The sequence below is a fragment of the Phyllobates terribilis genome, unplaced genomic scaffold, assembly GCF_046119375.1.
Source record: "Phyllobates terribilis strain yellow unplaced genomic scaffold, ASM4611937v1 Scaffold_12__6_contigs__length_324123572, whole genome shotgun sequence".
In the NCBI taxonomy this organism is placed as follows: domain Eukaryota; kingdom Metazoa; phylum Chordata; class Amphibia; order Anura; family Dendrobatidae; genus Phyllobates; species Phyllobates terribilis.
In genome coordinates, this window is record NW_027362772.1 from 122,838,035 (window position 1) to 122,863,397 (window position 25,363).

General features: G+C 59.1%; 1 protein-coding gene across 1 annotated transcript in view; it reads left to right on the top strand.

Annotated features, from left to right (window-relative positions):
- Window positions 1-25,363, top strand: part of LOC141173124 (transmembrane protein 238-like) — a 233,207-nt gene that overhangs the window by 149,926 nt on the left and 57,918 nt on the right. The gene's annotated exons all lie outside the window — the stretch shown is intronic.

The window sequence follows — 25,363 nt, forward strand, 5'->3', positions numbered from 1 at the left end:
GCCGGGGCCAGACTGTAGGCCGGGTCTATCATGTGCTCCGGGGCCGGACTGTGGGCCGGGTTTATCCTGTGCTCCGGGGCCAGACTGAAGGCCGGGTCTATACTGTGCTCCGGGGCCGGACTGTAGGCCGTGTCTATCCTGTGCTCTGGGGCCGGACTGTAGGACTGGTCTATCCTGTGCTCCGCGGCCGGACTGTAGGCCGGGTCTATCCTGTGTTCCAGGGCCGGACTGTAGGCAGGGTATATCATGTGCTGTGGGGCCAGACTGTAGGCCGGGTCTATCCTTTGCTCCGGGGCCAGACTGTAGGCTGGGTCTATCCTGTGCTCCGGGGCCGGACTGTAGGTCGGGTCTATCCTGTGCTTCGGGGCTAGACTGTAGGCCGGGTCTATCCTGTGCTTCTGGGCCGGACTGTAGGCAGGGTCTATCCTGTGCTCCGGGGCCGGACTGTAGGCCGTTTCTATCCTGTGCTCCGGGGCCAGACTGTAGGCCGGGTGTATCCTGTGCTCCGGGGTCGGACTGTAGGCCGGGTCTATCCAGTGCACCGGGGCCGGACTGTAGGCCGGGTCTATCCTGTGCTCCGGGGCCGGAATGTAGGCCGGGTCTATCCTGTGCTCCGGGGCCGGACTGTAGGCTGGATCTATCCTGTGCTCCGGGGCCGGACTGTAGGCTAGGCAGGGTCTATCCTGTGCACCGGGGCCGGACTGTAGGCCGGATCTATCCTGTGCTCTGGGGCCGGACTGTAGGCCTGGTCTATCCTGTGCTCAGGGGCCGGACTGTAGGACGGATCTATCCTGTGCTCTGGGGCCGGACTGTAGGCCTGGTCTATCCTGTGCTTCGGGGCCGGACTGTAGGCCGGGTCTATCCTGTGCTCCGGTGCCAGACTGTAGGCCTGGTCTATCGTTTGCTCCGGGGCCAGACTGTAGGCTAGGTCTATCCTGTGCTACGGGGCCGGACTATACGCCGCGTCTATCCTGTGCTTCGGGGCCAGACTGTAGGCCGTGTCTATCCAGTGCTCCGGGGCCGGACGGTAGGCCGGGTCTATACTGTGCTCCGGGGCCGGACTGTAGGCTGGATCTATCCTGTTCTCCGGGGCCAGACTGTAGGCCGGGTCTATCCTGTGCTCCGGGGCCGGACAGTAGGCAGGGTCTATCATGTGCTCCGGGGCCAGACTGTAGGCCGGGTCTATCCTGTGCTCCGAGGCCAGACTGTAGGCCGGCTCTATCCTGTTCTCCAAGGCCAGACTGTAGGCCGGGTCTATCCTTTGCTCAGGGGCCGGACTGTAGGCCTGGTATATCCTGTGCTCTGGGGCCGGACTGTAGGCTGGGTCTATCCTATGCTACGGGGCAGGACTGTAGGCCAGGTCTATCCTGTGCTCCGGGGCCGGACTGTAGGCCGGGTCTATCCTGTGCTCCGGGGCCGGACTGTAGGCCGGGTCTGTCCTGTGTTCCGGGGCCGGACTGTAGGCCGGGTCTATCCTGTGCTCCGGGGCTGGACTGTAGGCCGGGCCTATCCTGTGCTCCGGAGCTGGACTGTAGGCCGGATCTATCCTGAGCTCCGGGGCCGGACTGTAGGCCAGGTGTATCCTGTACACCAGGGTCGGACTGTCAGACTGGTCTATCCTGTGCTCCGGGGCCGGACTGTAGGCCGGGTCTATCCTGTGCTCCGGGGCCGGACTGTAGGCCGGGTCTATCCTGTGTTCTGGGGCCGGTCTGTATGCCTAATCTTTCCTGTGCTCCGGGGCCGGACTGTAGGCTGGGTCTTTGCTGTGCTCTGGGGCCGTACTGTAGGCCGGGTCTATCCTGTGCTCCGGGGCCGGACTGTAGGCCGGGTCTATCCTGTGCTCCGGGGCCGGACTGTAGGCTGGAACTATCCTGTGCTCTGGGGCCGGACTGTAGGCTAGGCCGGGACTATCCTGTGCTCCGGGGCCAGATTCTAGGTCGGGTCTATCCTGTGCTCCGGGGCCGGACTGTAGACCAGGTATATCCTGTGCTCTGGAGCCGGACAGTAGGCCCGGTCTATCCTGTGCCCTGGAGGCGGACTGTAGGCCGGTCTATCCTTTGCTCCGGGGCCAGACTGTAGGCCGGGTCTATCCTGTGCTCCGGGGCCGGACTGTAGTCCGGGTCTGTCCTCTGTTCCGGGTCCGGACTGTAGGCCGGTTCTATCCTGTGCTCCGGGGCCGGACTGTAGGCCGGGCCTATCCTGTGCTCCAGGGCAAGACTGTAGGCCAGGTCTATCCTGTGCTCCGGGGCCGGACTGTAGGCCAGGTGTATCCTGTACACCAGGGCCGGACTGTCGGACTGGTCTATCCTCTGCTCCGGGGCCAGACTGTAGGCCGGGTCTGTCCTGTGCTCCTGGGCCAGACTGTAGGCCGGGTCTCTCCAGTGCTCTGGGGCCGGTCTGTATGCCTAATCTATACTGTGCTCCGGGGCCGGACTGTAGGCTGGTTCTTTGCTGTGCTCTGCGGCCGGACTGTAGGCCGGGTCTATCCTGTGTTCCGGGGCCGGACTGTATGCCGGGTCTATCCTGTGCTCCGGGGCCGGACTGTAGGCTGGAACTATCCTGTGCTCTGGGGCCGGACTGTAGGCTAGGCCGGGTCTATCCTGTGCTCCGGGGCCAGACTCTAGGTCGGGTCTATCCTGTGCTCTGGGGCCGGACTGTAGGCCAGGTCTATCCTGTGCTCTGGAGCCGGACAGTAGGCCCGATCTATCCTGTGCCCTGGAGCCGGACTGTAGGCCGGGTCTATCCTTTGCTCCGGGGCCAGACTGTAGGCTGGATCTAACCTGTGCTCCGGGGCCGGACTGTAGGCCGGGTCTATCCTGTGCTTCGGGGCCAGTCTGTAGGCCATGTCTATCCTGTGCTCCAGGGCCAGACGGTAGGCCGGGTCTATCCTGTGCTCCGGGTATGGACTGTAGGCTGGGTCTATCCTGTAGTCCGGGGCCGGACTGTAGGCCAGGTCTATCCTGTGCTCCGGGGCCGGACAGTAGGCAGGGTTTATCATGTGCTCAGGGGCCAGACTTTAGGCCGGGTCTATCCTGTGCTCAGGGGCCGGACTGTAGGCCGGGTATATCCTGTGCTCCGGGGCCGGACTGTAGGCTGGGTCTATCCTATGCTGCGGGGCAGGACTGTAGGCCAGGTCTATCCTGTGCTACGGGGCAGGACTGTAGGCCGGGTCTATCCTGTGCTCCGGGGCCGGACTGTAGGCCGGGTCTATCCTGTGCTCCAGGGCCGGACTGTAGGCCGGGTCTGTCCTGTGTTCCGGGGCCGGACTGTAGGCCGGGTCTATCCTGTGCTCCAGGGCCGGACTGTAGGCCGGGCCTATCCGGCCGGGTCTATCCTGTGTTCCGGGGCCGGACTAAAGGCGGGGTCAATCCTGTGCTCCGGGGCCGGACTGTAGGCTGGAACTATCCTGTGCTCTGGGGCCGGACTGTAGGCTAGGTCGGGTCTATCCTGTGCTCCGGGGCCAGACTCTAGGTCGGGTCTTTCCTGTGCTCCAGGGCCGGATTGTAGGCCAGGTCTATCATGTGCTCTGGGGCCGGACAGTAAGCCCGGTCTATCCTGTGCCCTGGAGCCGGACTGTAGGCCGGGTCTATCCTTAGCTCCGGGGCCAGACTGTAGGCCGGGTCTATCCTGTGCTCTGGGGCCAGACTGTAGGCCGGGTCTATCCTGTGCTCCGGGGCCGCACTGTAGGACGGGTCTATCCTGTGCTCTGGGGCCGGACTGTAGGCCGGGTCTATCCAGTGCTCCGGGGCCGGACTGTAGGCCGGGTCTATCCTGTGCTCCGGGGCCGGACTGTAGGCAGGGTCTATCTTGTGCTGTGGTGCCAGACTGTAGGCCGGGTCTATCCTGTGCTCCGGGGCCGGAATGTAGGCAGGGTCTATCCTGTGCTCCGGGGCCAGAATGTAGGCCGAGTCTATCCTGTGCTCAGGGGCCGGACTAGAGGCCGGGTCTATCCTGTGCTCCGGGGCCGGACTGTAGGCCGGGTCTATCCTGTGCTACGGTGCCGGACTGTAGGCCGGGTCTATCCTTTGCTCCGGGGCCAGACTGTAGGCTGGGTCTATCCTGTGCTCCGGGGCCGGACTGTAGGTCGGGTCTATCCTGTGCTTCGGGACAAGACTGTAGGCCGGTTCTATCCTGTGCTTCGGGGCCAGACTGTAGGCAGGGTCTATCCTGTGCTCCGGGGCCGGACAGTAGGCCGGGTCTATCCTGTGCTCCGGGGCCGGACTGTAGGCTGGAACAATCCTGTGCTCTGGGGCCGGACTGTAGTCTAGGCCGGGTCTATCCTGTGCTCCGGGGCCATCCTCTAGGCCAGGTCTATCCTGTGCTCTGGAGCCGGACAGTAGGCCCGGTCTATCCTGTGCCCTGGAGCCGGACTGTAGGCCGGGTCTATCCTTTGCTCCGGGGCCAGACTGTAGGCTGGGTCTATCCTGTGCTCCGGGGCCGGACTGTAGGCCGGGTCTATCCTGTGCTTCGGGGCCAGACTGTAGGCCAGGTCTATCCTGTGCTCCGTGGCCGGACTGTAGGCCGGGTCTGTCCTGTGTTCCGGAGCCGGACTGTAGGCCGGGTCTATCCTGTGCTCCAGGGCCGGATTGTAGGCCGGGCCTATCCTATGCTCCGGAGCCGGACTGTAGGCTGGATCTATCCTGTGCTCCGGGGCCGGACTGTAGGCCAGGTGTATCCTGTACACAAGGGCCGGACTGTCGGACTGGTCTATCCTGTGCTCCGGGGCCGGACTGTAGGCCGGGTCTATCCTGTGCTCCGGGGCCGGACTGTAGGCCGGGTCTATCCTGTGCTCTGGGGCCGGACTGTAGGCCGGGTCTATCCTGTGTTCCGGGGCCGGGCTGTAGGCGGGGTCAATCCTGTGCTCCGGGGCCGGACTGTAGGCTGGAACTATCCTGTGCTCTGGGACCGGACTGTAGGCTAGGTCGGGTCTATCCTGTGCTCCGGGGCCAGACTCTAGGTCGGGTCTTTCCTGTGCTCCGGGGCCGGACTGTAGGCCAGGTCTGTCCTGTGCTCTGGGGTCGGACAGTAAGCCCGGTCTATCCTGTGCCCTGGAGCCGGACTGTAGGCCGGGTCTATCCTTTGCTCCGGGGCCAGACTGTAGGCCGGGTCTATCCTGTGCTCCGGGGCCGGACTGTTGGCCGGGTTTATCCTGTGCTCCGGGGCCAGACTGTAGGCCGGGTCTATCCTGTGCTCCGGGGCCGGACTGTAGGCCGGGTCTATCCTGTGCTCTGGGGCCGGACTGTAGGCCGGGTCTATCCAGTGCTCCCGGGACGGACTGTAGGCCGGGTCTATCCTGTGCTCCGGGGCCGGACTGTAGGCAGGGTCTATCTTGTACTGTGGTGCCAGACTGTAGGCCGGGTCTATCCTGTGCTCCGGGGCCGGACTGTAGGCAGGGTCTATCCTGTGCTCCGGGGCCAGAATGTAGGCCGGGTCTATCCTGTGCTCAGGGGCCGGACTAGAGGCCGGGTCTATCCTGTGCTCCGGGGCCGGACTGTAGGCCGGGTCTATCCTGTGCTACGGTGCCGGACTGTAGGCCGTGTCTATCCTTTGCTCCGGGGCCAGAATGTAGGCTGGGTCTATCCTGTGCTCCGGGGCCAGACTGTAGGCCGGGTGTATCCTGTGCTCCGGGGCCGGACTGTAGGCCGGATCTATCCTGTGCTCTGGGGCCGTACTGTAGGCCTGGTTTATCCTGTGCTCCGGGGCCGGACTGTAGGCCGGATCTATCCTGTGCTCTGGGGCCGGACTGTAGGCCTAGTCTATCCTGTGCTTCGGGGCCGGACTGTAGGCCGGGTCTATCCTGTGCTCCGGGGCTGGACTGTAGGCCGGATCTATCCTGTGCTCTGGGGCCGGACTGTAGGCCTGTTCTATCCTGTGCTCCGGGGCCGGACTGTAGGCCGGATCTATCCTGTGCTCTGGGGCCGGCCTGTAGGCCTGGTCTATCCTGTGCTTTGGGGCCGGACTGTAGGCCGGGTCTTTCCTGTGCTCCGGTGCCGGACTGTTGGCCTGGTCTATCCTTTGCTACGGGGCCAGACTGTAGGCTGGGTCTATCCTGTGCTCCGGGGCCGGACTGTAGGCTGGGTCTATCCTGTTCTTCGGGGCCAGACTGTAGGCCGGATCTATCCTGTGCTCCGGGGCCGGACGGTAGGCCGGGTCTATCCTGTGCTCCGGGGCCGGACTGTAGGCTGGGTCTATCCTGTACTCCGGGGCCGGACTGTAGGCCGGGTCTATCCTGTGCTCCGGGGCCGGACAGTAGGCAGGGTCTATCATGTGCTCCGGTGCCAGACTGTAGGCCGGGTCTATCCTGTGCTCCGGGGCCAGACTGTAGGCCGGCTCTATCCTGTTCTCTGAGGCCAGACTGTAGGCCGGGTCTATCTTGTGCTCAGGGGCCGGACTGTAGGCCTGGTATATCCTGTGCTCCGGGGCCGGACTGTAGGCTGGGTCTATCCTATGCTACGGGGCAGGACTGTAGGCCAGGTCTATCCTGTGCTACGGGGCAGGACTGTAGGCCAGGTCTATCCTGTGCTCCGGGGCCGGACAGTAGGCCGGGTCTATCCTGGGCTCCGGAGCCGGACTTTAGGTCGGGTCTGTCCTGTGTTCCGGGGCCGGACTGTATGCCGGGTCTATCCTGTGCTCCGGGGCCGGACAGTAGGCCGGGCCTATCCTGTGCTCCGGAGCTGGACTGTAGGCCGGATCTATCCTGTGCTCCGGGGCAGGACTGTAGGACGGGTCTATCCTGTGCTCTGGGGCCGGTCTGTATGCCTAATCTATCCTGTGCTCCGGGGCCGGACTGTAGGCTGGGTCTTTCCTGTGCTCTGTGGCCGGACTGTAGGCCGGGTCTATCCTGTGTTCCGGGGCCGGACTGTAGGCTGGGTCTATCCTGTGCTCCGGGGCCGGACTGTAGGCTGGAACTATCCTGTACTCCGGGGCCGGACTGTAGGCCGGGTCTATCCTGTGCTCCGTGGCCGGACAGTAGGCAGGGTCTATCATGTGCTCCGGTGCCAGACTGTAGGCCGGGTCTATCCTGTGCTCCGGGGCCAGACTGTAGGCCGGCTCTTTCCTGTTCTCTGAGGCCAGACTGTAGGCTGGGTCTATCCTGTGCTCAGGGGCCGGACTGTAGGCCTGGTATATCCTGTGCTCCGGGGCCGGAGTGTAGGCAGGATCTATCCTATGCTACGGGGCAGGACTGTAGGCCGGGTCTATCCTGTGCTACGGGGCAGGACTGTAGGCCAGGCCTATCCTGTGCTCCGGGGCCGGACTGTAGGCCGGGTCTATCCTGTGCTACGGGGCAGGACTGTAGGCCAGGCCTATCCTGTGCTCCGGGGCCGGACTGTAGGCCGGGTCTATCCTGTGCTCCGGGGCCGGACTGTAGCCCGGGTCTGTCCTGTGTTCCGGGGCCGGACTGTAGGCCGGGTCTATCCTGAGCTCCGGGGCCGGACTGTAGGCCGGGCCTATCCTGTGCTCTGGAGCTGGACTGTAGGCCGGATCTATCCTGTGCTCTGGGGCCGGACTGTAGGCCAGGTGTATCCTGTACTCCAGGGCCGTACTGTCGGACTGGTCTATCCTGTGCTCCGGGGCCGGACTGTAGGCCGGGTCTATCCTGTGCTCTGGGGCCGGACTGTGGGCCGGGTCTATCCTGTGCTCTGGGGCTGGTCTGTATGCCTAATCTATCCTGTGCTCTGGGGCCGGACTGTAGGCTGGGTCTTTGCTGTGCTCTGGGGCCGGACTGTAAGCCGGGTCTATCCTGTGTTCCAGGGCCAGACTGTAGGCCGGGTCTATCCTGTGCTCCGGGGCCGGACTGTAGGCTGGAACTATCCTGTGCTCTGGGGCCGGACTGTAGGCTATGCCGTGTCTATCCTGTGCTCTGGGGCCAGACTCTAGGTCGGGTCTATCCTGTGCTCCGGGGCCGGACTGTAGGCCAGGTCTATCCTGTGCTCTGGAGCCGGACAGTAGGCCCGGTCTATCCTGTGCCCTGGAGCCGGACTGTAGGCCGGGTCTATCCTTTGCTCCAGGGCCAGACTGTAGGCCGGGTCTATCCTGTGCTCCGTGGCCGGACTGTGGGCCGGGTTTATCCTGTGCCCCGGGGCCAGACTGTAGGCCGGGTCTTTCCTGTGCTCCGGGGCCGGACTGTGGGCCGGGTCTATCCTGTGCTCCAGGGCCAGACTGCAGGCCGGGTATATCCTGTGCTCCGGGGCCGGCGTGTAGGCTGGGTCTATCCTATGCTACGGGGCAGGACTGTAGGCCAGGTCTATCCTGTGCTACGGGGCAGAACTGTAGGCCAGGTCTATCCTGTGCTCCGGGGCCGGACTGCAGGCCGGGTCTATCCTGTGCTTCGGGGCTGGACTGTAGGCCGGGTCTGTCCTGTGTTCCGGGGCCAGACTGTAGGCCGGGTCTATCCTGAGCTCCGGGGCCGGACTGTAGGCCGGGCCTATCCTGTGCTCTGGAGCTGGACTGTAGGCCGGATCTATCCTGTACTCCGGGGCCGGACTGTAGGCCAGGTGTATCCTGTACACCAGGGCCGTACTGTCAGACTGGTCTATCCTGTGCTCCGGGGCCGGACTGTATGCCGGGTCTATCCTGTGCTCCTGGGCCGGACTGTGGGCCGGGTCTATCCTGTTCTCTGGGGCCGGTCTGTATGCCTAATCTATCCTGTGCTCCGGGGCCGGACTGTAGGCTGGGTCTTTGCTGTGCTCTGGGGCCGGACTGTAGGCCGGGTCTATCCTGTGTTCCAGGGCCAGACTGTAGGCCGGGTCAATCCTGTGCTCAGGGCCGGACTGTAGGTTGGAACTATCCTGTGCTCTGGGGCCGGACTGTAGGCTAGGCCGGGTCTATCCTGTGCTCTGGGGCCAGACTCTAGGTCGGGTCTATCCTGTGCTCCGGGGCCGGACTGTAGGCCAGGTCTATCCTGTGCTCTGGAGCCGGACAGTAGGCCCGGTCTATCCTGTGCCCTGGAGCCGGACTGTAGGCCGGGTCTATCCTTTGCTCCGGGGCCAGACTGTATGCCGGGTGTATCCTGTGCTCCGGGGCCGGACTGTGGGCCGGGTTTATCCTGTGCTCCGGGTCCGGACTGTGGGCCGGGTATATCCTGTGCTCCGTGGCCGGCGTGTAGGCTGGGTCTATCCTATGCTACGGGGCAGGACTGTAGGCCAGGTCTATCGTGTGCTACGGGGCAGGACTGTAGGCCAGGTCTATCCTGTGCTCCGGGGCCGGACTGTAGGCCGGGTCTATCCTGTGCTCCGGGGCCGGACTGTAGGCCGGGTCTGTCCTGTGTTCCTTGGCCGGACTGTAGGCCGGGTCTATCCTGTGCTCCGGGGCCGGACTGTAGGCCGGGCCTATCCTGTGCTCCGGAGCTGGACTGTAGGCCGGATCTATCCTGCACTCCGGGGCCGGACTGTAGGCCAGGTGTATCCTGTACACCAGGGCCGGACTGTCGGACTGGTCTATCCTGTGTTCCGGGGCCGGACTGTAGGCCGGGTCTATCCTGTGCTCCGGGGCCGGACTGTAGGCCGGGTCTATCCTGTGCTCTGGGGCCGGTCTGTATGCCTAATCTATCCTGTGCTCCTGGGCTTGACTGTAGGCTGGGACTTTGCTGTGCTCTGGGGCCGGACTGTAGGCCGGATCTATCCTGTGTTCCGGGTCCGGACTGTAGTCCGGGTCTACCCTGTGCTCCGGGGCCGCACTGTAGGCTGGAACTATCCTGTGCTCTGGGGCCGGACTGTATGCTAGGCCGGGTCTATCTTGTGCTCCGGGGCCAGACTCTAGGTCGGGTCTATCCTGTGATCCGGGGCCGGACTGTAGGCCATGTCTATCCTGTGCTCTGGGGGGGACAGTAGGCCAGGTCTATCCTGTGCCCGGGAGCCGGACTGTAGGCTGGGTCTATCCTTTGCTGCGGGGCCAGACTGTAGGCCAGGTCTATCCTGTGCTCCGGGGCCAGACTGTGGGCCGGGTTTATCCTGTGCTCCGGGGCCAGACTGTAGGCCGGATCTATCCTGTGCTCTGGGGCCGTACTGTAGGCCTGGTTTATCCTGTGCTCCGGGGCCGGACTGTAGGCCAGATCTATCCTGTGCTCTGGGGCCGGACTGTAGGCCTAGTCTATCCTGTGCTTCGGGACCGGACTGTAGGCCGGGTCTATCCTGTGCTCCGGGGCTGGACTGTAGGCCGGATCTATCCTGTGCTCTGGGGCCGGACTGTAGGCCTGTTCTATCCTGTGCTCCGGGGCCGGACTGTAGGCCGGATCTATCCTGTGCTCTGGGGCCGGCCTGTAGGCCTGGTCTATCCTGTGCTTTGGGGCCGGACTGTAGGCCGGGTCTTTCCTGTGCTCCGGTGCCGGACTGTTGGCCTGGTCTATCCTTTGCTACGGGGCCAGACTGTAGGCTGGGTCTATCCTGTGCTCCGGGGCCGGACTGTAGGCTGGGTCTATCCTGTTCTTCGGGGCCAGACTGTAGGCCGGATCTATCCTGTGCTCCGGGGCCGGACGGTAGGCCGGGTCTATCCTGTGCTCCGGGGCCGGACTGTAGGCTGGGTCTATCCTGTACTCCGGGGCCGGACTGTAGGCCGGGTCTATCCTGTGCTCCCGGGCCGGACAGTAGGCAGGGTCTATCATGTGCTCCGGTGCCAGACTGTAGGCCGGGTCTATCCTGTGCTCCGGGGCCAGACTGTAGGCCGGCTCTATCCTCTTCTCTGAGGCCAGACTGTAGGCCGGGTCTATCTTGTGCTCAGGGGCCGGACTGTAGGCCTGGTATATCCTGTGCTCCGGGGCCGGACTGTAGGCTGGGTCTATCCTATGCTACGGGGCAGGACTGTAGGCCAGGTCTATCCTGTGCTACGGGGCAGGACTGTAGGCCAGGTCTATCCTGTGCTCCGGGGCCGGACAGTAGGCCGGGTCTATCCTGGGCTCCGGAGCCGGACTTTAGGTCGGGTCTGTCCTGTGTTCCGGGGCCGGACTGTATGCCGGGTCTATCCTGTGCTCCGGGGCCGGACAGTAGGCCGGGCCTATCCTGTGCTCCGGAGCTGGACTGTAGGCCGGATCTATCCTGTGCTCCGGGGCAGGACTGTAGGACGGGTCTATCCTGTGCTCTGGGGCCGGTCTGTATGCCTAATCTATCCTGTGCTCCGGGGCCGGACTGTAGGCTGGGTCTTTCCTGTGCTCTGTGGCCGGACTGTAGGCCGGGTCTATCCTGTGTTCCGGGGCCGGACTGTAGGCTGGTTCTATCCTGTGCTCCGGGGCCGGACTGTAGGCTGGAACTATCCTGTACTCCGGGGCCGGACTGTAGGCCGGGTCTATCCTGTGCTCCGTGGCCGGACAGTAGGCAGGGTCTATCATGTGCTCCGGTGCCAGACTGTAGGCCGGGTCTATCCTGTGCTCCGGGGCCAGACTGTAGGCCGGCTCTTTCCTGTTCTCTGAGGCCAGACTGTAGGCTGGGTCTATCCTGTGCTCAGGGGCCGGACTGTAGGCCTGGTATATCCTGTGCTCCGGGGCCGGAGTGTAGGCAGGATCTATCCTATGCTACGGGGCAGGACTGTAGGCCGGGTCTATCCTGTGCTACGGGGCAGGACTGTAGGCCAGGCCTATCCTGTGCTCCGGGGCCGGACTGTAGGCCGGGTCTATCCTGTGCTCCGGGGCCGGACTGTAGCCCGGGTCTGTCCTGTGTTCCGGGGCCGGACTGTAGGCCGGGTCTATCCTGAGCTCCGGGGCCGGACTGTAGGCCGGGCCTATCCTGTGCTCTGGAGCTGGACTGTAGGCCGGATCTATCCTGTGCTCTGGGGCCGGACTGTAGGCCAGGTGTATCCTGTACCCCAGGGCCGTACTGTCGGACTGGTCTATCCTGTGCTCCGGGGCCGGACTGTAGGCCGGGTCTATCCTGTGCTCTGGGGCCGGACTGTGGGCCGGGTCTATCCTGTGCTCTGGGGCTGGTCTGTATGCCTAATCTATCCTGTGCTCTGGGGCCGGACTGTAGGCTGGGTCTTTGCTGTGCTCTGGGGCCGGACTGTAGGCCGGGTCTATCCTGTGTTCCAGGGCCAGACTGTAGGCCGGGTCTATCCTGTGCTCCGGGGCCGGACTGTAGGCTGGAACTATCCTGTGCTCTGGGGCCGGACTGTAGGCTATGCCGGGTCTATCCTGTGCTCTGGGGCCAGACTCTAGGTCGGGTCTATCCTGTGCTCCGGGGCCGGACTGTAGGCCAGGTCTATCCTGTGCTCTGGAGCCGGACAGTAGGCCCGGTCTATCCTGTGCCCTGGAGCCGGACTGTAGGCCGGGTCTATCCTTTGCTCCAGGGCCAGACTGTAGGCCGGGTCTATCCTGTGCTCCGTGGCCGGACTGTGGGCCGGGTTTATCCTGTGCCCCGGGGCCAGACTGTAGGCCGGGTCTTTCCTGTGCTCCGGGGCCGGACTGTGGGCCGGGTCTATCCTGTGCTCCAGGGCCAGACTGCAGGCCGGGTATATCCTGTGCTCCGGGGCCGGCGTGTAGGCTGGGTCTATCCTATGCTACGGGGCAGGACTGTAGGCCAGGTCTATCCTGTGCTACGGGGCAGAACTGTAGGCCAGGTCTATCCTGTGCTCCGGGGCCGGACTGCAGGCCGGGTCTATCCTGTGCTTCGGGGCTGGACTGTAGGCCGGGTCTGTCCTGTGTTCCGGGGCCAGACTGTAGGCCGGGTCTATCCTGAGCTCCGGGGCCGGACTGTAGGCCGGGCCTATCCTGTGCTCTGGAGCTGGACTGTAGGCCGGATCTATCCTGTACTCCGGGGCCGGACTGTAGGCCAGGTGTATCCTGTACACCAGGGCCGTACTGTCAGACTGGTCTATCCTGTGCTCCGGGGCCGGACTGTATGCCGGGTCTATCCTGTGCTCCTGGGCCGGACTGTGGGCCGGGTCTATCCTGTTCTCTGGGGCCGGTCTGTATGCCTAATCTATCCTGTGCTCCGGGGCCGGACTGTAGGCTGGGTCTTTGCTGTGCTCTGGGGCCGGACTGTAGGCCGGGTCTATCCTGTGTTCCAGGGCCAGACTGTAGGCCGGGTCAATCCTGTGCTCAGGGCCGGACTGTAGGTTGGAACTATCCTGTGCTCTGGGGCCGGACTGTAGGCTAGGCCGGGTCTATCCTGTGCTCTGGGGCCAGACTCTAGGTCGGGTCTATCCTGTGCTCCGGGGCCGGACTGTAGGCCAGGTCTATCCTGTGCTCTGGAGCCGGACAGTAGGCCCGGTCTATCCTGTGCCCTGGAGCCGGACTGTAGGCCGGGTCTATCCTTTGCTCCGGGGCCAGACTGTATGCCGGGTGTATCCTGTGCTCCGGGGCCGGACTGTGGGCCGGGTTTATCCTGTGCTCCGGGTCCGGACTGTGGGCCGGGTATATCCTGTGCTCCGTGGCCGGCGTGTAGGCTGGGTCTATCCTATGCTACGGGGCAGGACTGTAGGCCAGGTCTATCGTGTGCTACGGGGCAGGACTGTAGGCCAGGTCTATCCTGTGCTCCGGGGCCGGACTGTAGGCCGGGTCTATCCTGTGCTCCGGGGCCGGACTGTAGGCCGGGTCTGTCCTGTGTTCCTTAGCCGGACTGTAGGCCGGGTCTATCCTGTGCTCCGGGGCCGGACTGTAGGCCGGGCCTATCCTGTGCTCCGGAGCTGGACTGTAGGCCGGATCTATCCTGCACTCCGGGGCCGGACTGTAGGCCAGGTGTATCCTGTACACCAGGGCCGGACTGTCGGACTGGTCTATCCTGTGTTCCGGGGCCGGACTGTAGGCCGGGTCTATCCTGTGCTCCGGGGCCGGACTGTAGGCCGGGTCTATCCTGTGCTCTGGGGCCGGTCTGTATGCCTAATCTATCCTGTGCTCCTGGGCTTGACTGTAGGCTGGGACTTTGCTGTGCTCTGGGGCCGGACTGTAGGCCGGGTCTATCCTGTGTTCCGGGTCCGGACTGTAGGCCGGGTCTACCCTGTGCTCCGGGGCCGCACTGTAGGCTGGAACTATCCTGTGCTCTGGGGCCGGACTGTATGCTAGGCCGGGTCTATCTTGTGCTCCGGGGCCAGACTCTAGGTCGGGTCTATCCTGTGATCCGGGGCCGGACTGTAGGCCATGTCTATCCTGTGCTCTGGGCCGGACAGTAGGCCAGGTCTATCCTGTGCCCGGGAGCCGGACTGTAGGCTGGGTCTATCCTTTGCTGCGGGGCCAGACTGTAGGCCAGGTCTATCCTGTGCTCCGGGGCCAGACTGTGGGCCGGGTTTATCCTGTGCTCCGGGGCCAGACTGTAGGCCTGGTCTATCCTGTGCTCCGGGGCCGGACTGTAGGCCGGGTCTATCCTGTGCTCTGGGACCGGACTGTAGGCCGGGTCTATCCAGTGCTCCGGGGCCGGACTGTAGGTCGGGTCTATCCTGTGCTCCGGGGCCGGACTGTAGGCAGGGTCTATCATGTGCTGTGGGGCCAGACGGTAAGCCGGGTCTATCCTGTGCTCTTGGGCCGGACTGTAGGCAGGGTCTATCCTGTGCTCCCGGGCCAGAATGTAGGCCGGGTCGATGCTGTGCTCAGGGGCCGGACTAGAGGCCGGGTCTATCCTGTGCTCCGGGGCCGGACTGTAGGCCGGGTCTATCCTATGCTCCAGGGCAGTACTGTAAGTCGGGTCTATCCTGTGCTCCGGGGCCGGACTGTAGGCCGAGTGTATCCTGTGCTCCGGGGCCGGACTGTAAGCCGGGACTATCCTGTGTTCCGGGGCCGGACTGTAGGCCGGGTCTATCCTGTGCTCCGGGGCCGGACTGTAGGCCGGGTATATCCTGTGCTCCAGGGCCGGACTGTAGGCCGAGTCTATCCTGTGCTCCGGGGCCGGACTGTAGGCCAGGTGTATCCTGTACTCCAGGGCCGGACTGTCGGACAGGTCTATCCTGTGCTCCGGGGCCAGACTGTAGGCCGGGTCTATCCTGTGCTCTGGGCCGGACTGTAGGCCGGGTCTATCCTATGCTCTGGGGCCGGACTGTATGCCTGGTCTATCCTGTGCTCTAGGCAAGATCAGCAAGAAAAGACCTGACCGCAGGCTGCCCTGAAGCACAAGTATGGTCCTCATCATAGAGACGGCAGAGAGACAGACAGACTGTCTTATACATCAACCACTCAACCATACACAGCCCCCTCCAGAGACCCTGCCACTGCAGCACACAATATGTCAGCGACCTCGCAACATCAGCGCAGAGTATGTCATTGACCACACCACAGCAGCACAGTGTATGTCAGCGAATCCACCACCACAGCAGCACCGAATATGTCAGTGAATCCATCACCACAGCAGCACAGAGCATGTCAGCGACCCCACCACAGCAGTACAGTGTGTGTCAGCGACTCCACCACAGGAGCACAGAGTATGTCAGTGACTCCGCCACAGGAGCACAGAGTATGTCAGTGAATCCACCACCAAAGCAGAGCAGAGTATGTCAGCGAATCCACCACCACAGCAGCACAGAGTATGTCAGCAACTGCGCCACAGCAGCACAGAGTATGTCAGCGACTCCACCACAGCGGCACAGAGTATGTCAGCGACCACTTCCACAGCAGCAGAGAGCTTGCCAGCGAATCCAACACAGCAGCACAGAGTATATAAGGGACACCACCACAGCAGCAAAGAATATGTCAGCGACTCCACCACAGCAGCTCAGAGTATGTCAGCGACTGTACAACAGAAGCACAGAGTATGTCAGCGACCCCACCACAGCAGCACTTAGTAGGTCAGCGAACCCACCACAGCAGCACAGATTATGTAAGCGACTCCACCACAGCAGCAAAGAGTATGTCAGAGACCACCACCACAGCAGCACAGAGTATGTCAGTGACTGCACCACAGAAGCACAGAGTATGTCAGCGACCCCACCACAGCAGCACTGAGTAGGCCAGTGACCACACCACAGCAGAACAAAGTATGTCAGTAACCTCTGCCACATGAGCACAGAGTATGTCAGCAATTCTACCACAGCAGCACAGAGTATGTCAACGACCACCATCAAAGCAGCACTGAGTATGTCAGCGACTCATCCACTATAGGATCACAGAGTATGTCAGCGAGTGCACCACAGCAGCACAGCGTATGTCAGCGAATCCACCACCACAGCAGCACAGAGTATGTCAGCGACCACCACCACAATAGCACAGAGCATAGCAGCATCTCCACCACAGCAGCACAGAATATGTCCGGGACTTCATCACAGCAGCACACAGTATGTTAGCAACTGTACAACAGCAGCACAGAGTATGTCAGCGACCCCACCACAGCAACACTGAGTAGGTCAGCGACCCCACGACAGTAGCACAGATTATGTAAGCGACTCCATCACAGCAGCAAAGAATATGTCCGGGACTACACCACAGCAGAACAGAGCATGTCAGAGTACACCACCACATCAGCACAGAGTATGTCAGCGACTGCACCACAGAAGCACAGAGTATGTCAGCGACCCCACCACAGCAGCACTGAGTAGGCCAGCGACAACACCACAGGAGCACAGAGTATGTAAGTGACCTCTGCTGTTAGAACCTTGCTCTTAGTTTTTTTTCCTTTGCTGGTCACATGACCTTGTTGGCCTATTTAATCCTGCTCCGCCCTTCTGGCTTTGCTGGACTTCATTGTATATCTACTTTCTAGCTAGCCTGTGCTCTGTGTCTTGCTCTGTTAGTTTGCTTGGTCTACTGACCTCTATGTTCTATATATTTTGTTTGTTCGTCTGTCTGCTACTATTTCTGTTAGGAGGTGTCCCATATTCCTCCCAGTCCTTAGTACTTGTAGGGATTCCTTCCCCCCTCTGAGGGTTTTACTGTCATCTGGGTGGTCGTGGACCGTTTTAGCAAGATGTGTCACTTGGTTCCTTTCATCAAACTGCCCTGCGCTAAAACTCTCGCTAAGGCCTTTGTCAAGGAAATTGTCAGACTTCATGGCGTTCCTACTGACATTGTTTCTGATAGGGGTCCTCAGTTCGTGGCTCGTTTTTGGCGTGCCTTTTGTGATAGGTTGGGAGTTCATTTGTCGTTCTCGTCCGGATATCACCCTGAATCTAATGGCCAGACAGAAAGGAAAAACCAGGATGTTGAGCAGTTCTTGCGTTGTTTTGTGGCAGACAATCAAGAGGGGTGGTCTGAGTTTATGCCACTTGCTGAATTTGCTCTGAACAATCATACATCTTCTTCTGCTGGTTGTTCGCCTTTTTTTTGTTGTTCTGGGAGACATCCGTCGTTTGGGTCGTTCTCCAAGTTGGGATCTGCCGTGCCTGAGGAGGAGAATTTTTCCGGTGATTTGGAGAGAGTTTGGACGGATGTGCGTGGTAATCTTCAGGAGGCCAACAGAAAATCTAAAGACTACTTTGATAGGAAACGACAGGAGGTTTTGTTCGCTGTTGGTGACATGGTTTGGTTGTCCTCTAGGAATCTGCGGTTGAGGATTCCTTCAAAGAAATTGGGTCCCAAGTTTGTAGGGCCCTTTAAGGTGCTTCAGGTTGTTAACCAATCTGCTGTTAGGTTGGAGGTTCCTACCTCCTGGAGAATTAATCCGGTATTTCATGTCTCTCTGTTGAAAAAAGCTGTTGTATCGGATTGTGACGCCTCTGCCTCTGTTCCTCCGGTGGTGGAGGACGGGGAATATGAAATTTCTCGCATCCTTAACTCTAGACGGTATAGAGGTAGTTTGCAGTATCTTGTGGCCTGGAAAGGTTTCGGTCCCGAGGATAACTCTTGGGTGAGGTCGGATGATGTTTCCGCGTCCAGACTTATCAGAGCGTTTCACAGGAGATTTCCTGATAAGCCTGGTCCTAGGGGATCCGGAGGATCCTCTTAGAAGGGGGGGTACTGTTAGAACCTTGCTCTTAGTTTTTTTTCCTTTGCTGGTCACATGACCTTGTTGGCCTATTTAATCCTGCTCCGCCCTTCTGGCTTTGCTGGACTTCATTGTATATCTACTTTCTAGCTAGCCTGTGCTCTGTGTCTTGCTCTGTTAGTTTGCTTGGTCTACTGACCTCTATGTTCTATATATTTTGTTTGTTCGTCTGTCTGCTACTATTTCTGTTAGGAGGTGTCCCATATTCCTCCCAGTCCTTAGTACTTGTAGGGATTCCTTCCCCACATCTATAGGTCTCCGTACAGACTAGCTTAGGACTTTAGCAGGTCTGATCGCAGGATCAGGTTCCCTGTTACATCGTAGGGATTAAGCTGAGTTCTATCGTAGGGACAGATCTCCTCTCTTTCCTTAGCTCTGGTAGCAGAACATAACATCTGCCACATGAGCATAGAGTATGTCAGCAATTCTACCACAGCAGCACAGAGTATGTCTGCGACCACCATCAAAGCAGCACTGAGTTTGTCAGCGACTCATTCACCATTGCAGCACAGAATATGCCAGCGAGTGCACCACAGCAGCACAGCGTATGTCAGCGAATCAACCACCACAGCAGCGCAGAGTATGTCAGTGAATTCACCACCACAGCAGCACAGAGCATGTCAGCGACTCCACCACAGCAGCACAGAGTATGTCAGCGACTCCACCACAGGAGCAGAAAGTATTGTCAGTGACTACGCCACAGGAGCACAGAGTGTGTCAGTGAATCCATGACAAAAGCAGAACAGAGAAATTGAGCGCATTCACCATCAGAGGAGCACAGAGTATGTCAGCAACTCCACCACAGCAGCACAGAGTATGTCAGCGACTCCACCACAGCAGCACAGAGTATGTCAGCGACCAACATCACAGCAGCACAGAGCATTCCAGCGACTCCAACACAGCTGCACAGAGTATTTAAGCGACTCCACCACAGCAGCACAGAATATGTCGGCGACTCCAACACAGCAGCACAGAGTATGTCAGCGACTGCAACACAGCAGCACAGAATATGTCAGCGATCACCATGACAACAGCACAGAGCATATCAGCGACTCCACCACAGCAGCACAAATTATGTAAGCGACTCCACCACAGCAGCACAGAATATGTCCGCGACTCCACCACAGCAGCACAGAGTATGTCAGTGACCACCACCACAGAAGCACAGAGTATGTCAGCGACTGCGCCACAGAAGCACTGAGTAGGTCAGTAACCCCACCACAGCTGCACAGGGTAAGTCAGTGACTCCACCACAGCATCACAGAGTATGTCAGCGACCACCACCACAACAGCACAGAGCATGTTAGCGACACCACCACAGCAGCACAGGGCATGTCAGCGACTCCACCACAGCAGCACAGAGTATGTCAGCGACAAGCACCACGACAGCACAGAGCATGGCAGCGATTCCACCACAGCAGCACAGATTATGTAAGCGACTCCACCACAGCAGCACAGAATATGTACGGGACTCCACCACAGTAGCACAGAGTATGTCAGAGACAACCACCACAGCAGCACAGAGAATGTCAGTGAATCCAATGATACAGCAGCACAGAGCAAGTCAGCGAATCCACCTCAGCAGCACAGAATATGTAAGCGACTCCACCACAGCAGAACAGAATATGTCAGCGACCACCACCACAGTAGCAAAGACCATAGCAGCGTCTCCACCACAGCAGCACAGATTATGTAAGTGACTTCACCAGAGCAGCACAGAATATGTCCGGGACTCCATCACAGCAGCACACAATATGTCAGCGACTGTACCACAGAAGCACAGAGTATGTCAGCGACTCCACCACAGCAGCACAGAGTATGTCAGCGACCCCACCACAGCAGCACTGAGTAGGTCAACGACCCCACTACAGCAGCACAGATTATGTAAGCGACTCCATCACAGCAGCAAAGAATATGTCTGGGAATCCACCACAGCAGCACAGAGTATGTCAGAGACCACCACCACAGCAGCACAGAGTATGTCAGTGAATCCACTGCCGCAGCAGCACAGAGCATGTCAGCGACTCCACCTCAGCAGCACAGAATATGTAAGCGACTCCACCACAGCAGCACAGAGTATGTCAGCGACCACCAGCACAGTGGCATAGAGCATAACAGCGTCTCCACCACAGCAGCAAAGATTATGTAAGCGACTCTACCACAGCAGCACAGAAAATGTCCAGGACTTCATCACAGCAGCACACAGTATGTCAGCGACTGTACAACAGAAGCACAGTGTATGTCAGCGACCCCACCACAGCAGCACTGAGTAGGTCAACGACCCCACCACAGCAGCACAGATTATGTAAGCGACTCCATCACAGCAGCAAAGAATATGTCCGGGCCTCCACCACAGCAGGACAGAGTTTGTCAGAGACCACCACCACAGCTGCACAGAGTATGTAAGCGACTGCACCACAGAAGCACAGAGTATTTCAACGAACCTACCACAGCAGCACTGAGTAGGCCAGCGACCAAACCACAGCAGCACAGAATATGTCAGTGACCTCTGCCACATGAGCACAGAGTATGTCAGCAATTCTACCACAGCAGCACAGAGTATGTCAGCGACCACCATCAAAGCAGCACTGAGTATGTCAGCGACTCATCCACCATAGCAGCACAGAGTATGTCAGCGAGTGCACCACAGCAGCACAGCGTATGTCAGCGAATCCACCACCACAGCAGCACAGAGCATGTCAGCGACTCCAACACAGCAGCAGAGAGTATGTCAGCGACTCCGCCACAGGAGCACAGAGTATGTCAGTGACACTGCCAAAGGAGCACAGAGTATGTCACTGAATCCATGACCAAAGCAGAACAGAGTAATTGAGCATATCCACCACCAGAGCAGCACAGAGTATGTCAGCAATTCCAACACAGCAGCACAGCGTATGTCAGCGACTCCACCACAGCAGCACAGAGTATGTCAGTGACCACCGCCACAGCAGCACAGAGTATGTCAGCGACCAACGTCACAGCAGCACAGAGCATGCAAGCGACTCCAACACAGCAGCACAGAGTATGTAAGCGACTCCACCACAGCAGCACAGAATATGTCGGCGACTCCACCACAGCAGCACAGAGTATGTCAGCGACTGCATCACAGCAGCACAGAGTATGTCAGCGATCACCATCAGAACAGCACAGAGCATGTCAGCGAATCCATCACAGCAGCACAGATTATGTAAGCGACTCCACCAAAGCAGCACAGAGTATGTCCGCGACTCCACCACAGCAGCACAGAGTATGTCAGCGACCACCACAGCAGCACAGAGAATGTCAGCGAATCCACTGCCACAGCAGCACAGAGCATGTCAGCAACTCCACCTCAGCAGCAAAGAATAAGTAAGCGACTCCACCACAGCAGAACAGAGCATGCCAGCGACTCCAACACAGCTGCACAGAGTATTTAAGCGACTCCACCACAGCAGCACAGAATATGTCGGCGACTCCAACACAGCAGCACAGAGTATGTCAGCGACTGCAACACAGCAGCACAGAATATGTCAGCGATCACCATCACAACAGCACAGAGCATATCAGCGACTCCACCACAGCAGCACAAATTATGTAAGCGACTCCACCACAGCAGCACAGAATATGTCCGCGACTCCACCACAGCAGATCAGAGTATGTCAGTGACCACCACCACAGAAGCACAGAGTATGTCAGCGACTGCGCCACAGAAGCACTGAGTAGGTCAGTAACCCCACCACAGCTGCACAGGGTAAGTCAGTGACTCCACCACAGCATCACAGAGTATGTCAGCGACCACCACCACAACAGCACAGAGCATGTTAGCGACACCACCACAGCAGCACAGGGCATGTCAGCGACTCCACCACAGCAGCACAGAGTATGTCAGCGACAAGCACCACGACAGCACAGAGCATGGCAGCGATTCCACCACAGCAGCACAGATTATGTAAGCGACTCCACCACAGCAGCACAGAATATGTACGGGACTCCACCACAGTAGCACAGAGTATGTCAGAGACAACCACCACAGCAGCACAGAGAATGTCAGTGAATCCACTGATACAGCAGCACAGAGCATGTCAGCGAATCCACCTCAGCAGCACAGAATATGTAAGTGACTCCACCACAGCAGAACAGAATATGTCAGCGACCACCACCACAGTAGCAAAGAGCATAGCAGCGTCTCCACCACAGCAGCACAGATTATGTAAGTGACTTCACCAGAGCAGCACAGAATATGTCCGGGACTCCATTACAGCAGCACACAGTATGTCAGCGACTGTACCACAGAAGCACAGAGTATGTCAGCGACTCCACCACAGCAGCACAGAGTATGTCAGCGACCCCACCACAGCAGCACTGAGTAGGTCAACGACCCCACTACAGCAGCACAGATTATGTAAGCGACTCCATCACAGCAGCAAAGAATATGTCTGGGAATCCACCACAGCAGCACAGAGTATGTCAGTGAATCCACTGCCGCAGCAGCACAGAGCATGTCAGCGACTCCACCTCAGCAGCACAGAATATGTAAGCGACTCCACCACAGCAGCACAGAGTATGTCAGCGACCACCACCACAGTTGCACAGAGCATAACAGCGTCTCCACCACAGCAGCAAAGATTATGTAAGCGACTCTACCACAGCAGCACAGAATATGTCCGGGACTTCATCACAGCAGCACACAGTATGTCAGCGACTGTACAACAGAAGCACAGTGTATGTCAGCGACCCCACCACAGCAGCACTGAGTAGGTCAACGACCCCACCACAGCAGCACAGATTATGTAAGCGACTCCATCACGGCAGCAAAGAATATGTCCGGGCCTCCACCACAGCAGGACAGAGTTTGTCAGAGACCACCACCACAGCAGCACAGAGTATGTAAGCGACTGCACCACAGAAGCACAGAGTATTTCAGCGAACCTACCACAGCAGCACTGAGTAGGCCAGCGACCACACCACAGCAGCACAGAGTATGTCAGTGACCTCTGCCACATGAGCACAGAGTATGTCAGCAATTCTACCACAGCAGCACAGAGTATGTCAGCGACCACCATCAAAGCAGCACTGAGTATGTCAGCGACTCATCCACCATAGCAGCACAGAGTATGTCAGCGAGTGCACCACAGCAGCACAGTGTATGTCAGCGAATCCACCACCACAGCAGCACAGAGCATGTCAGCGACTCCAACACAGCAGCAGAGAGTATGTCAGCGACTCCATCACAGGAGCACAGAGTATGTCAGTGACACTGCCAAAGGAGCACAGAGTATGTCAGTGAATCCATGACCAAAGCAGAACAGAGTAATTGAGCATATCCACCACCAGAGCAGCACAGAGTATGTCAGCAATTCCAACACAGCAGCACAGCGTATGTCAGCGACTCCACCACAGCAGCACAGAGTATGTCAGTGACCACCGCCACAGCAGCACAGAGTATGTCAGCGACCAACGTCACAGCAGCACAGAGCATGCAAGCGACTCCAACACAGCAGCACAGAGTATGTAAGCGACTCCACCACAGCAGCACAGAATATGTCGACGACTCCACCACAGCAGCACAGAGTATGTCAGCGACTGCATCACAGCAGCACAGAGTATGTCACCAATCACCATCAGAACAGCACAGAGCATGTCAGCGAATCCATCACAGCAGCACAGATTATGTAAGCGACTCCACCAAAGCAGCACAGAGTATGTCCGCGACTCCACCACAGCAGCACAGAGTATGTCAGCGACCACCACAGCAGCACAGAGAATGTCAGCGAATCCACAGCCACAGCAGCACAGAGCATGTCAGCAACTCCACCTCAGCAGCAAAGAATATGTAAGCGACTCCACCACAGCAGAACAGAATATGTCAGCGACTACACCACAGCAGCACAGAGTATGTCAGCAACTCCAACACAGCAGCACAGAGTATGTCAGCGACCACTACCACAACAGCACAGAGCATGTCAGTGACTCTACCACAGCAGCACAGATAATGTAAGTGACTCCACCACAGCAGCACAGAATATGTCCGGGACTCCACCAGAGCAGCACAGAGTATGTCAGAGACCACCATCACAGCAGCACAGAGTATGTCAGTGACAGCACCACAGAAACACAGAGTATGTCAGCGACCCCACCACAGCAACACTGAGTAGGTCAGCGACCCCACGACAGCAGCACAGAGTATGTCAGTGACCTCTGCCACATGATCACAGAGTTTGCCAGCAATTCTACCACAGCAGCATAGCGTATGTCAGTGACCACCATCACAGCAGCACTGAGTATGTCAGCGACTCCACCACCACAGCAGCACAGAGTATGTCAGCGAGTGCACCACAGCAGCACAGCGTATGTCAGCAAATCTGCCACCACAGCAGCATAGAGTATGTCAGCGACTGCACCACAGAAGCACAGAGTATGTCAGCGACTCCAACACAGCAGCAGAGAGTATGTCAGCGACTCCACCACAGGAGCACAGAGTATGTCAGTGACACTGCCAAAGGAGCACAGAGTATGTCAGTGAATCCATGACCAAAGCAGAACAGGGTATTTGAGCATATCCACCACCAGAGCAGCACAGAGTATGTCAGCAATTCCAACACAGCAGCACAGCGTATGTCAGCGACTCCACCACAGCAGCACAGAGTATGTCAGTGACCACCGCCACAGCAGCACAGAGTATGTCAGCGACCAACATCACAGCAGCACAGAGCATGCAAGCGACTTCAACACAGCAGCACAGAGTATGTAAGCGACTCCACCACAGCAGCACAGAATATGTCGGCGACTCCACCACAGCAGCACAGAGTATGTCAGCGACTGCAACACAGCAGCACAGAGTATGTCAGCGATCACCATCAGAACAGCACAGAGCATGTCAGCGAATCCATCACAGCAGCACAGATTATGAAAGCGACTCCACCAAAGCAGCACAGAGTATGTCCGCGACTCCACCACAGCAGCACAGAGTATGTCAGCGACCACCACAGCAGCACTGAGAATGTCAGCGAATCCACTGCCACAGCAGCACAGAGCATGTCAGCAACTCCACCTCAGCAGCAAAGAATAAGTAAGCGACTCCACCACAGCAGAACAGAGCATGCCAGCGACTCCAACACAGCTGCACAGAGTATTTAAGCGACTCCACCACAGCAGCACAGAATATGTCGGCGACTCCAACACAGCAGGACAGAGTATGTCAGCGACTGCAACACAGCAGCACAGAATATGTCAGCGATCACCATCACAACAGCACAGAGCATATCAGTGACCACCACCACAGAAGCACAGAGTATGTCAGCGACTGCGCCACAGAAGCACTGAGTAGGTCAGTAACCCCACCACAGCTGCACAGGGTAAGTCAGTGACTCCACCACAGCATCACAGAGTATGTCAGCGACCACCACCACAACAGCACAGAGCATGTTAGCGACACCACCACAGCAGCACAGGGAATGTCAGCGACTCCACCACAGCAGCACAGAGTATGTCAGCGACAAGCACCACGACAGCACAGAGCATGGCAGCGATTCCACCACAGCAGCACAGATTATGTAAGC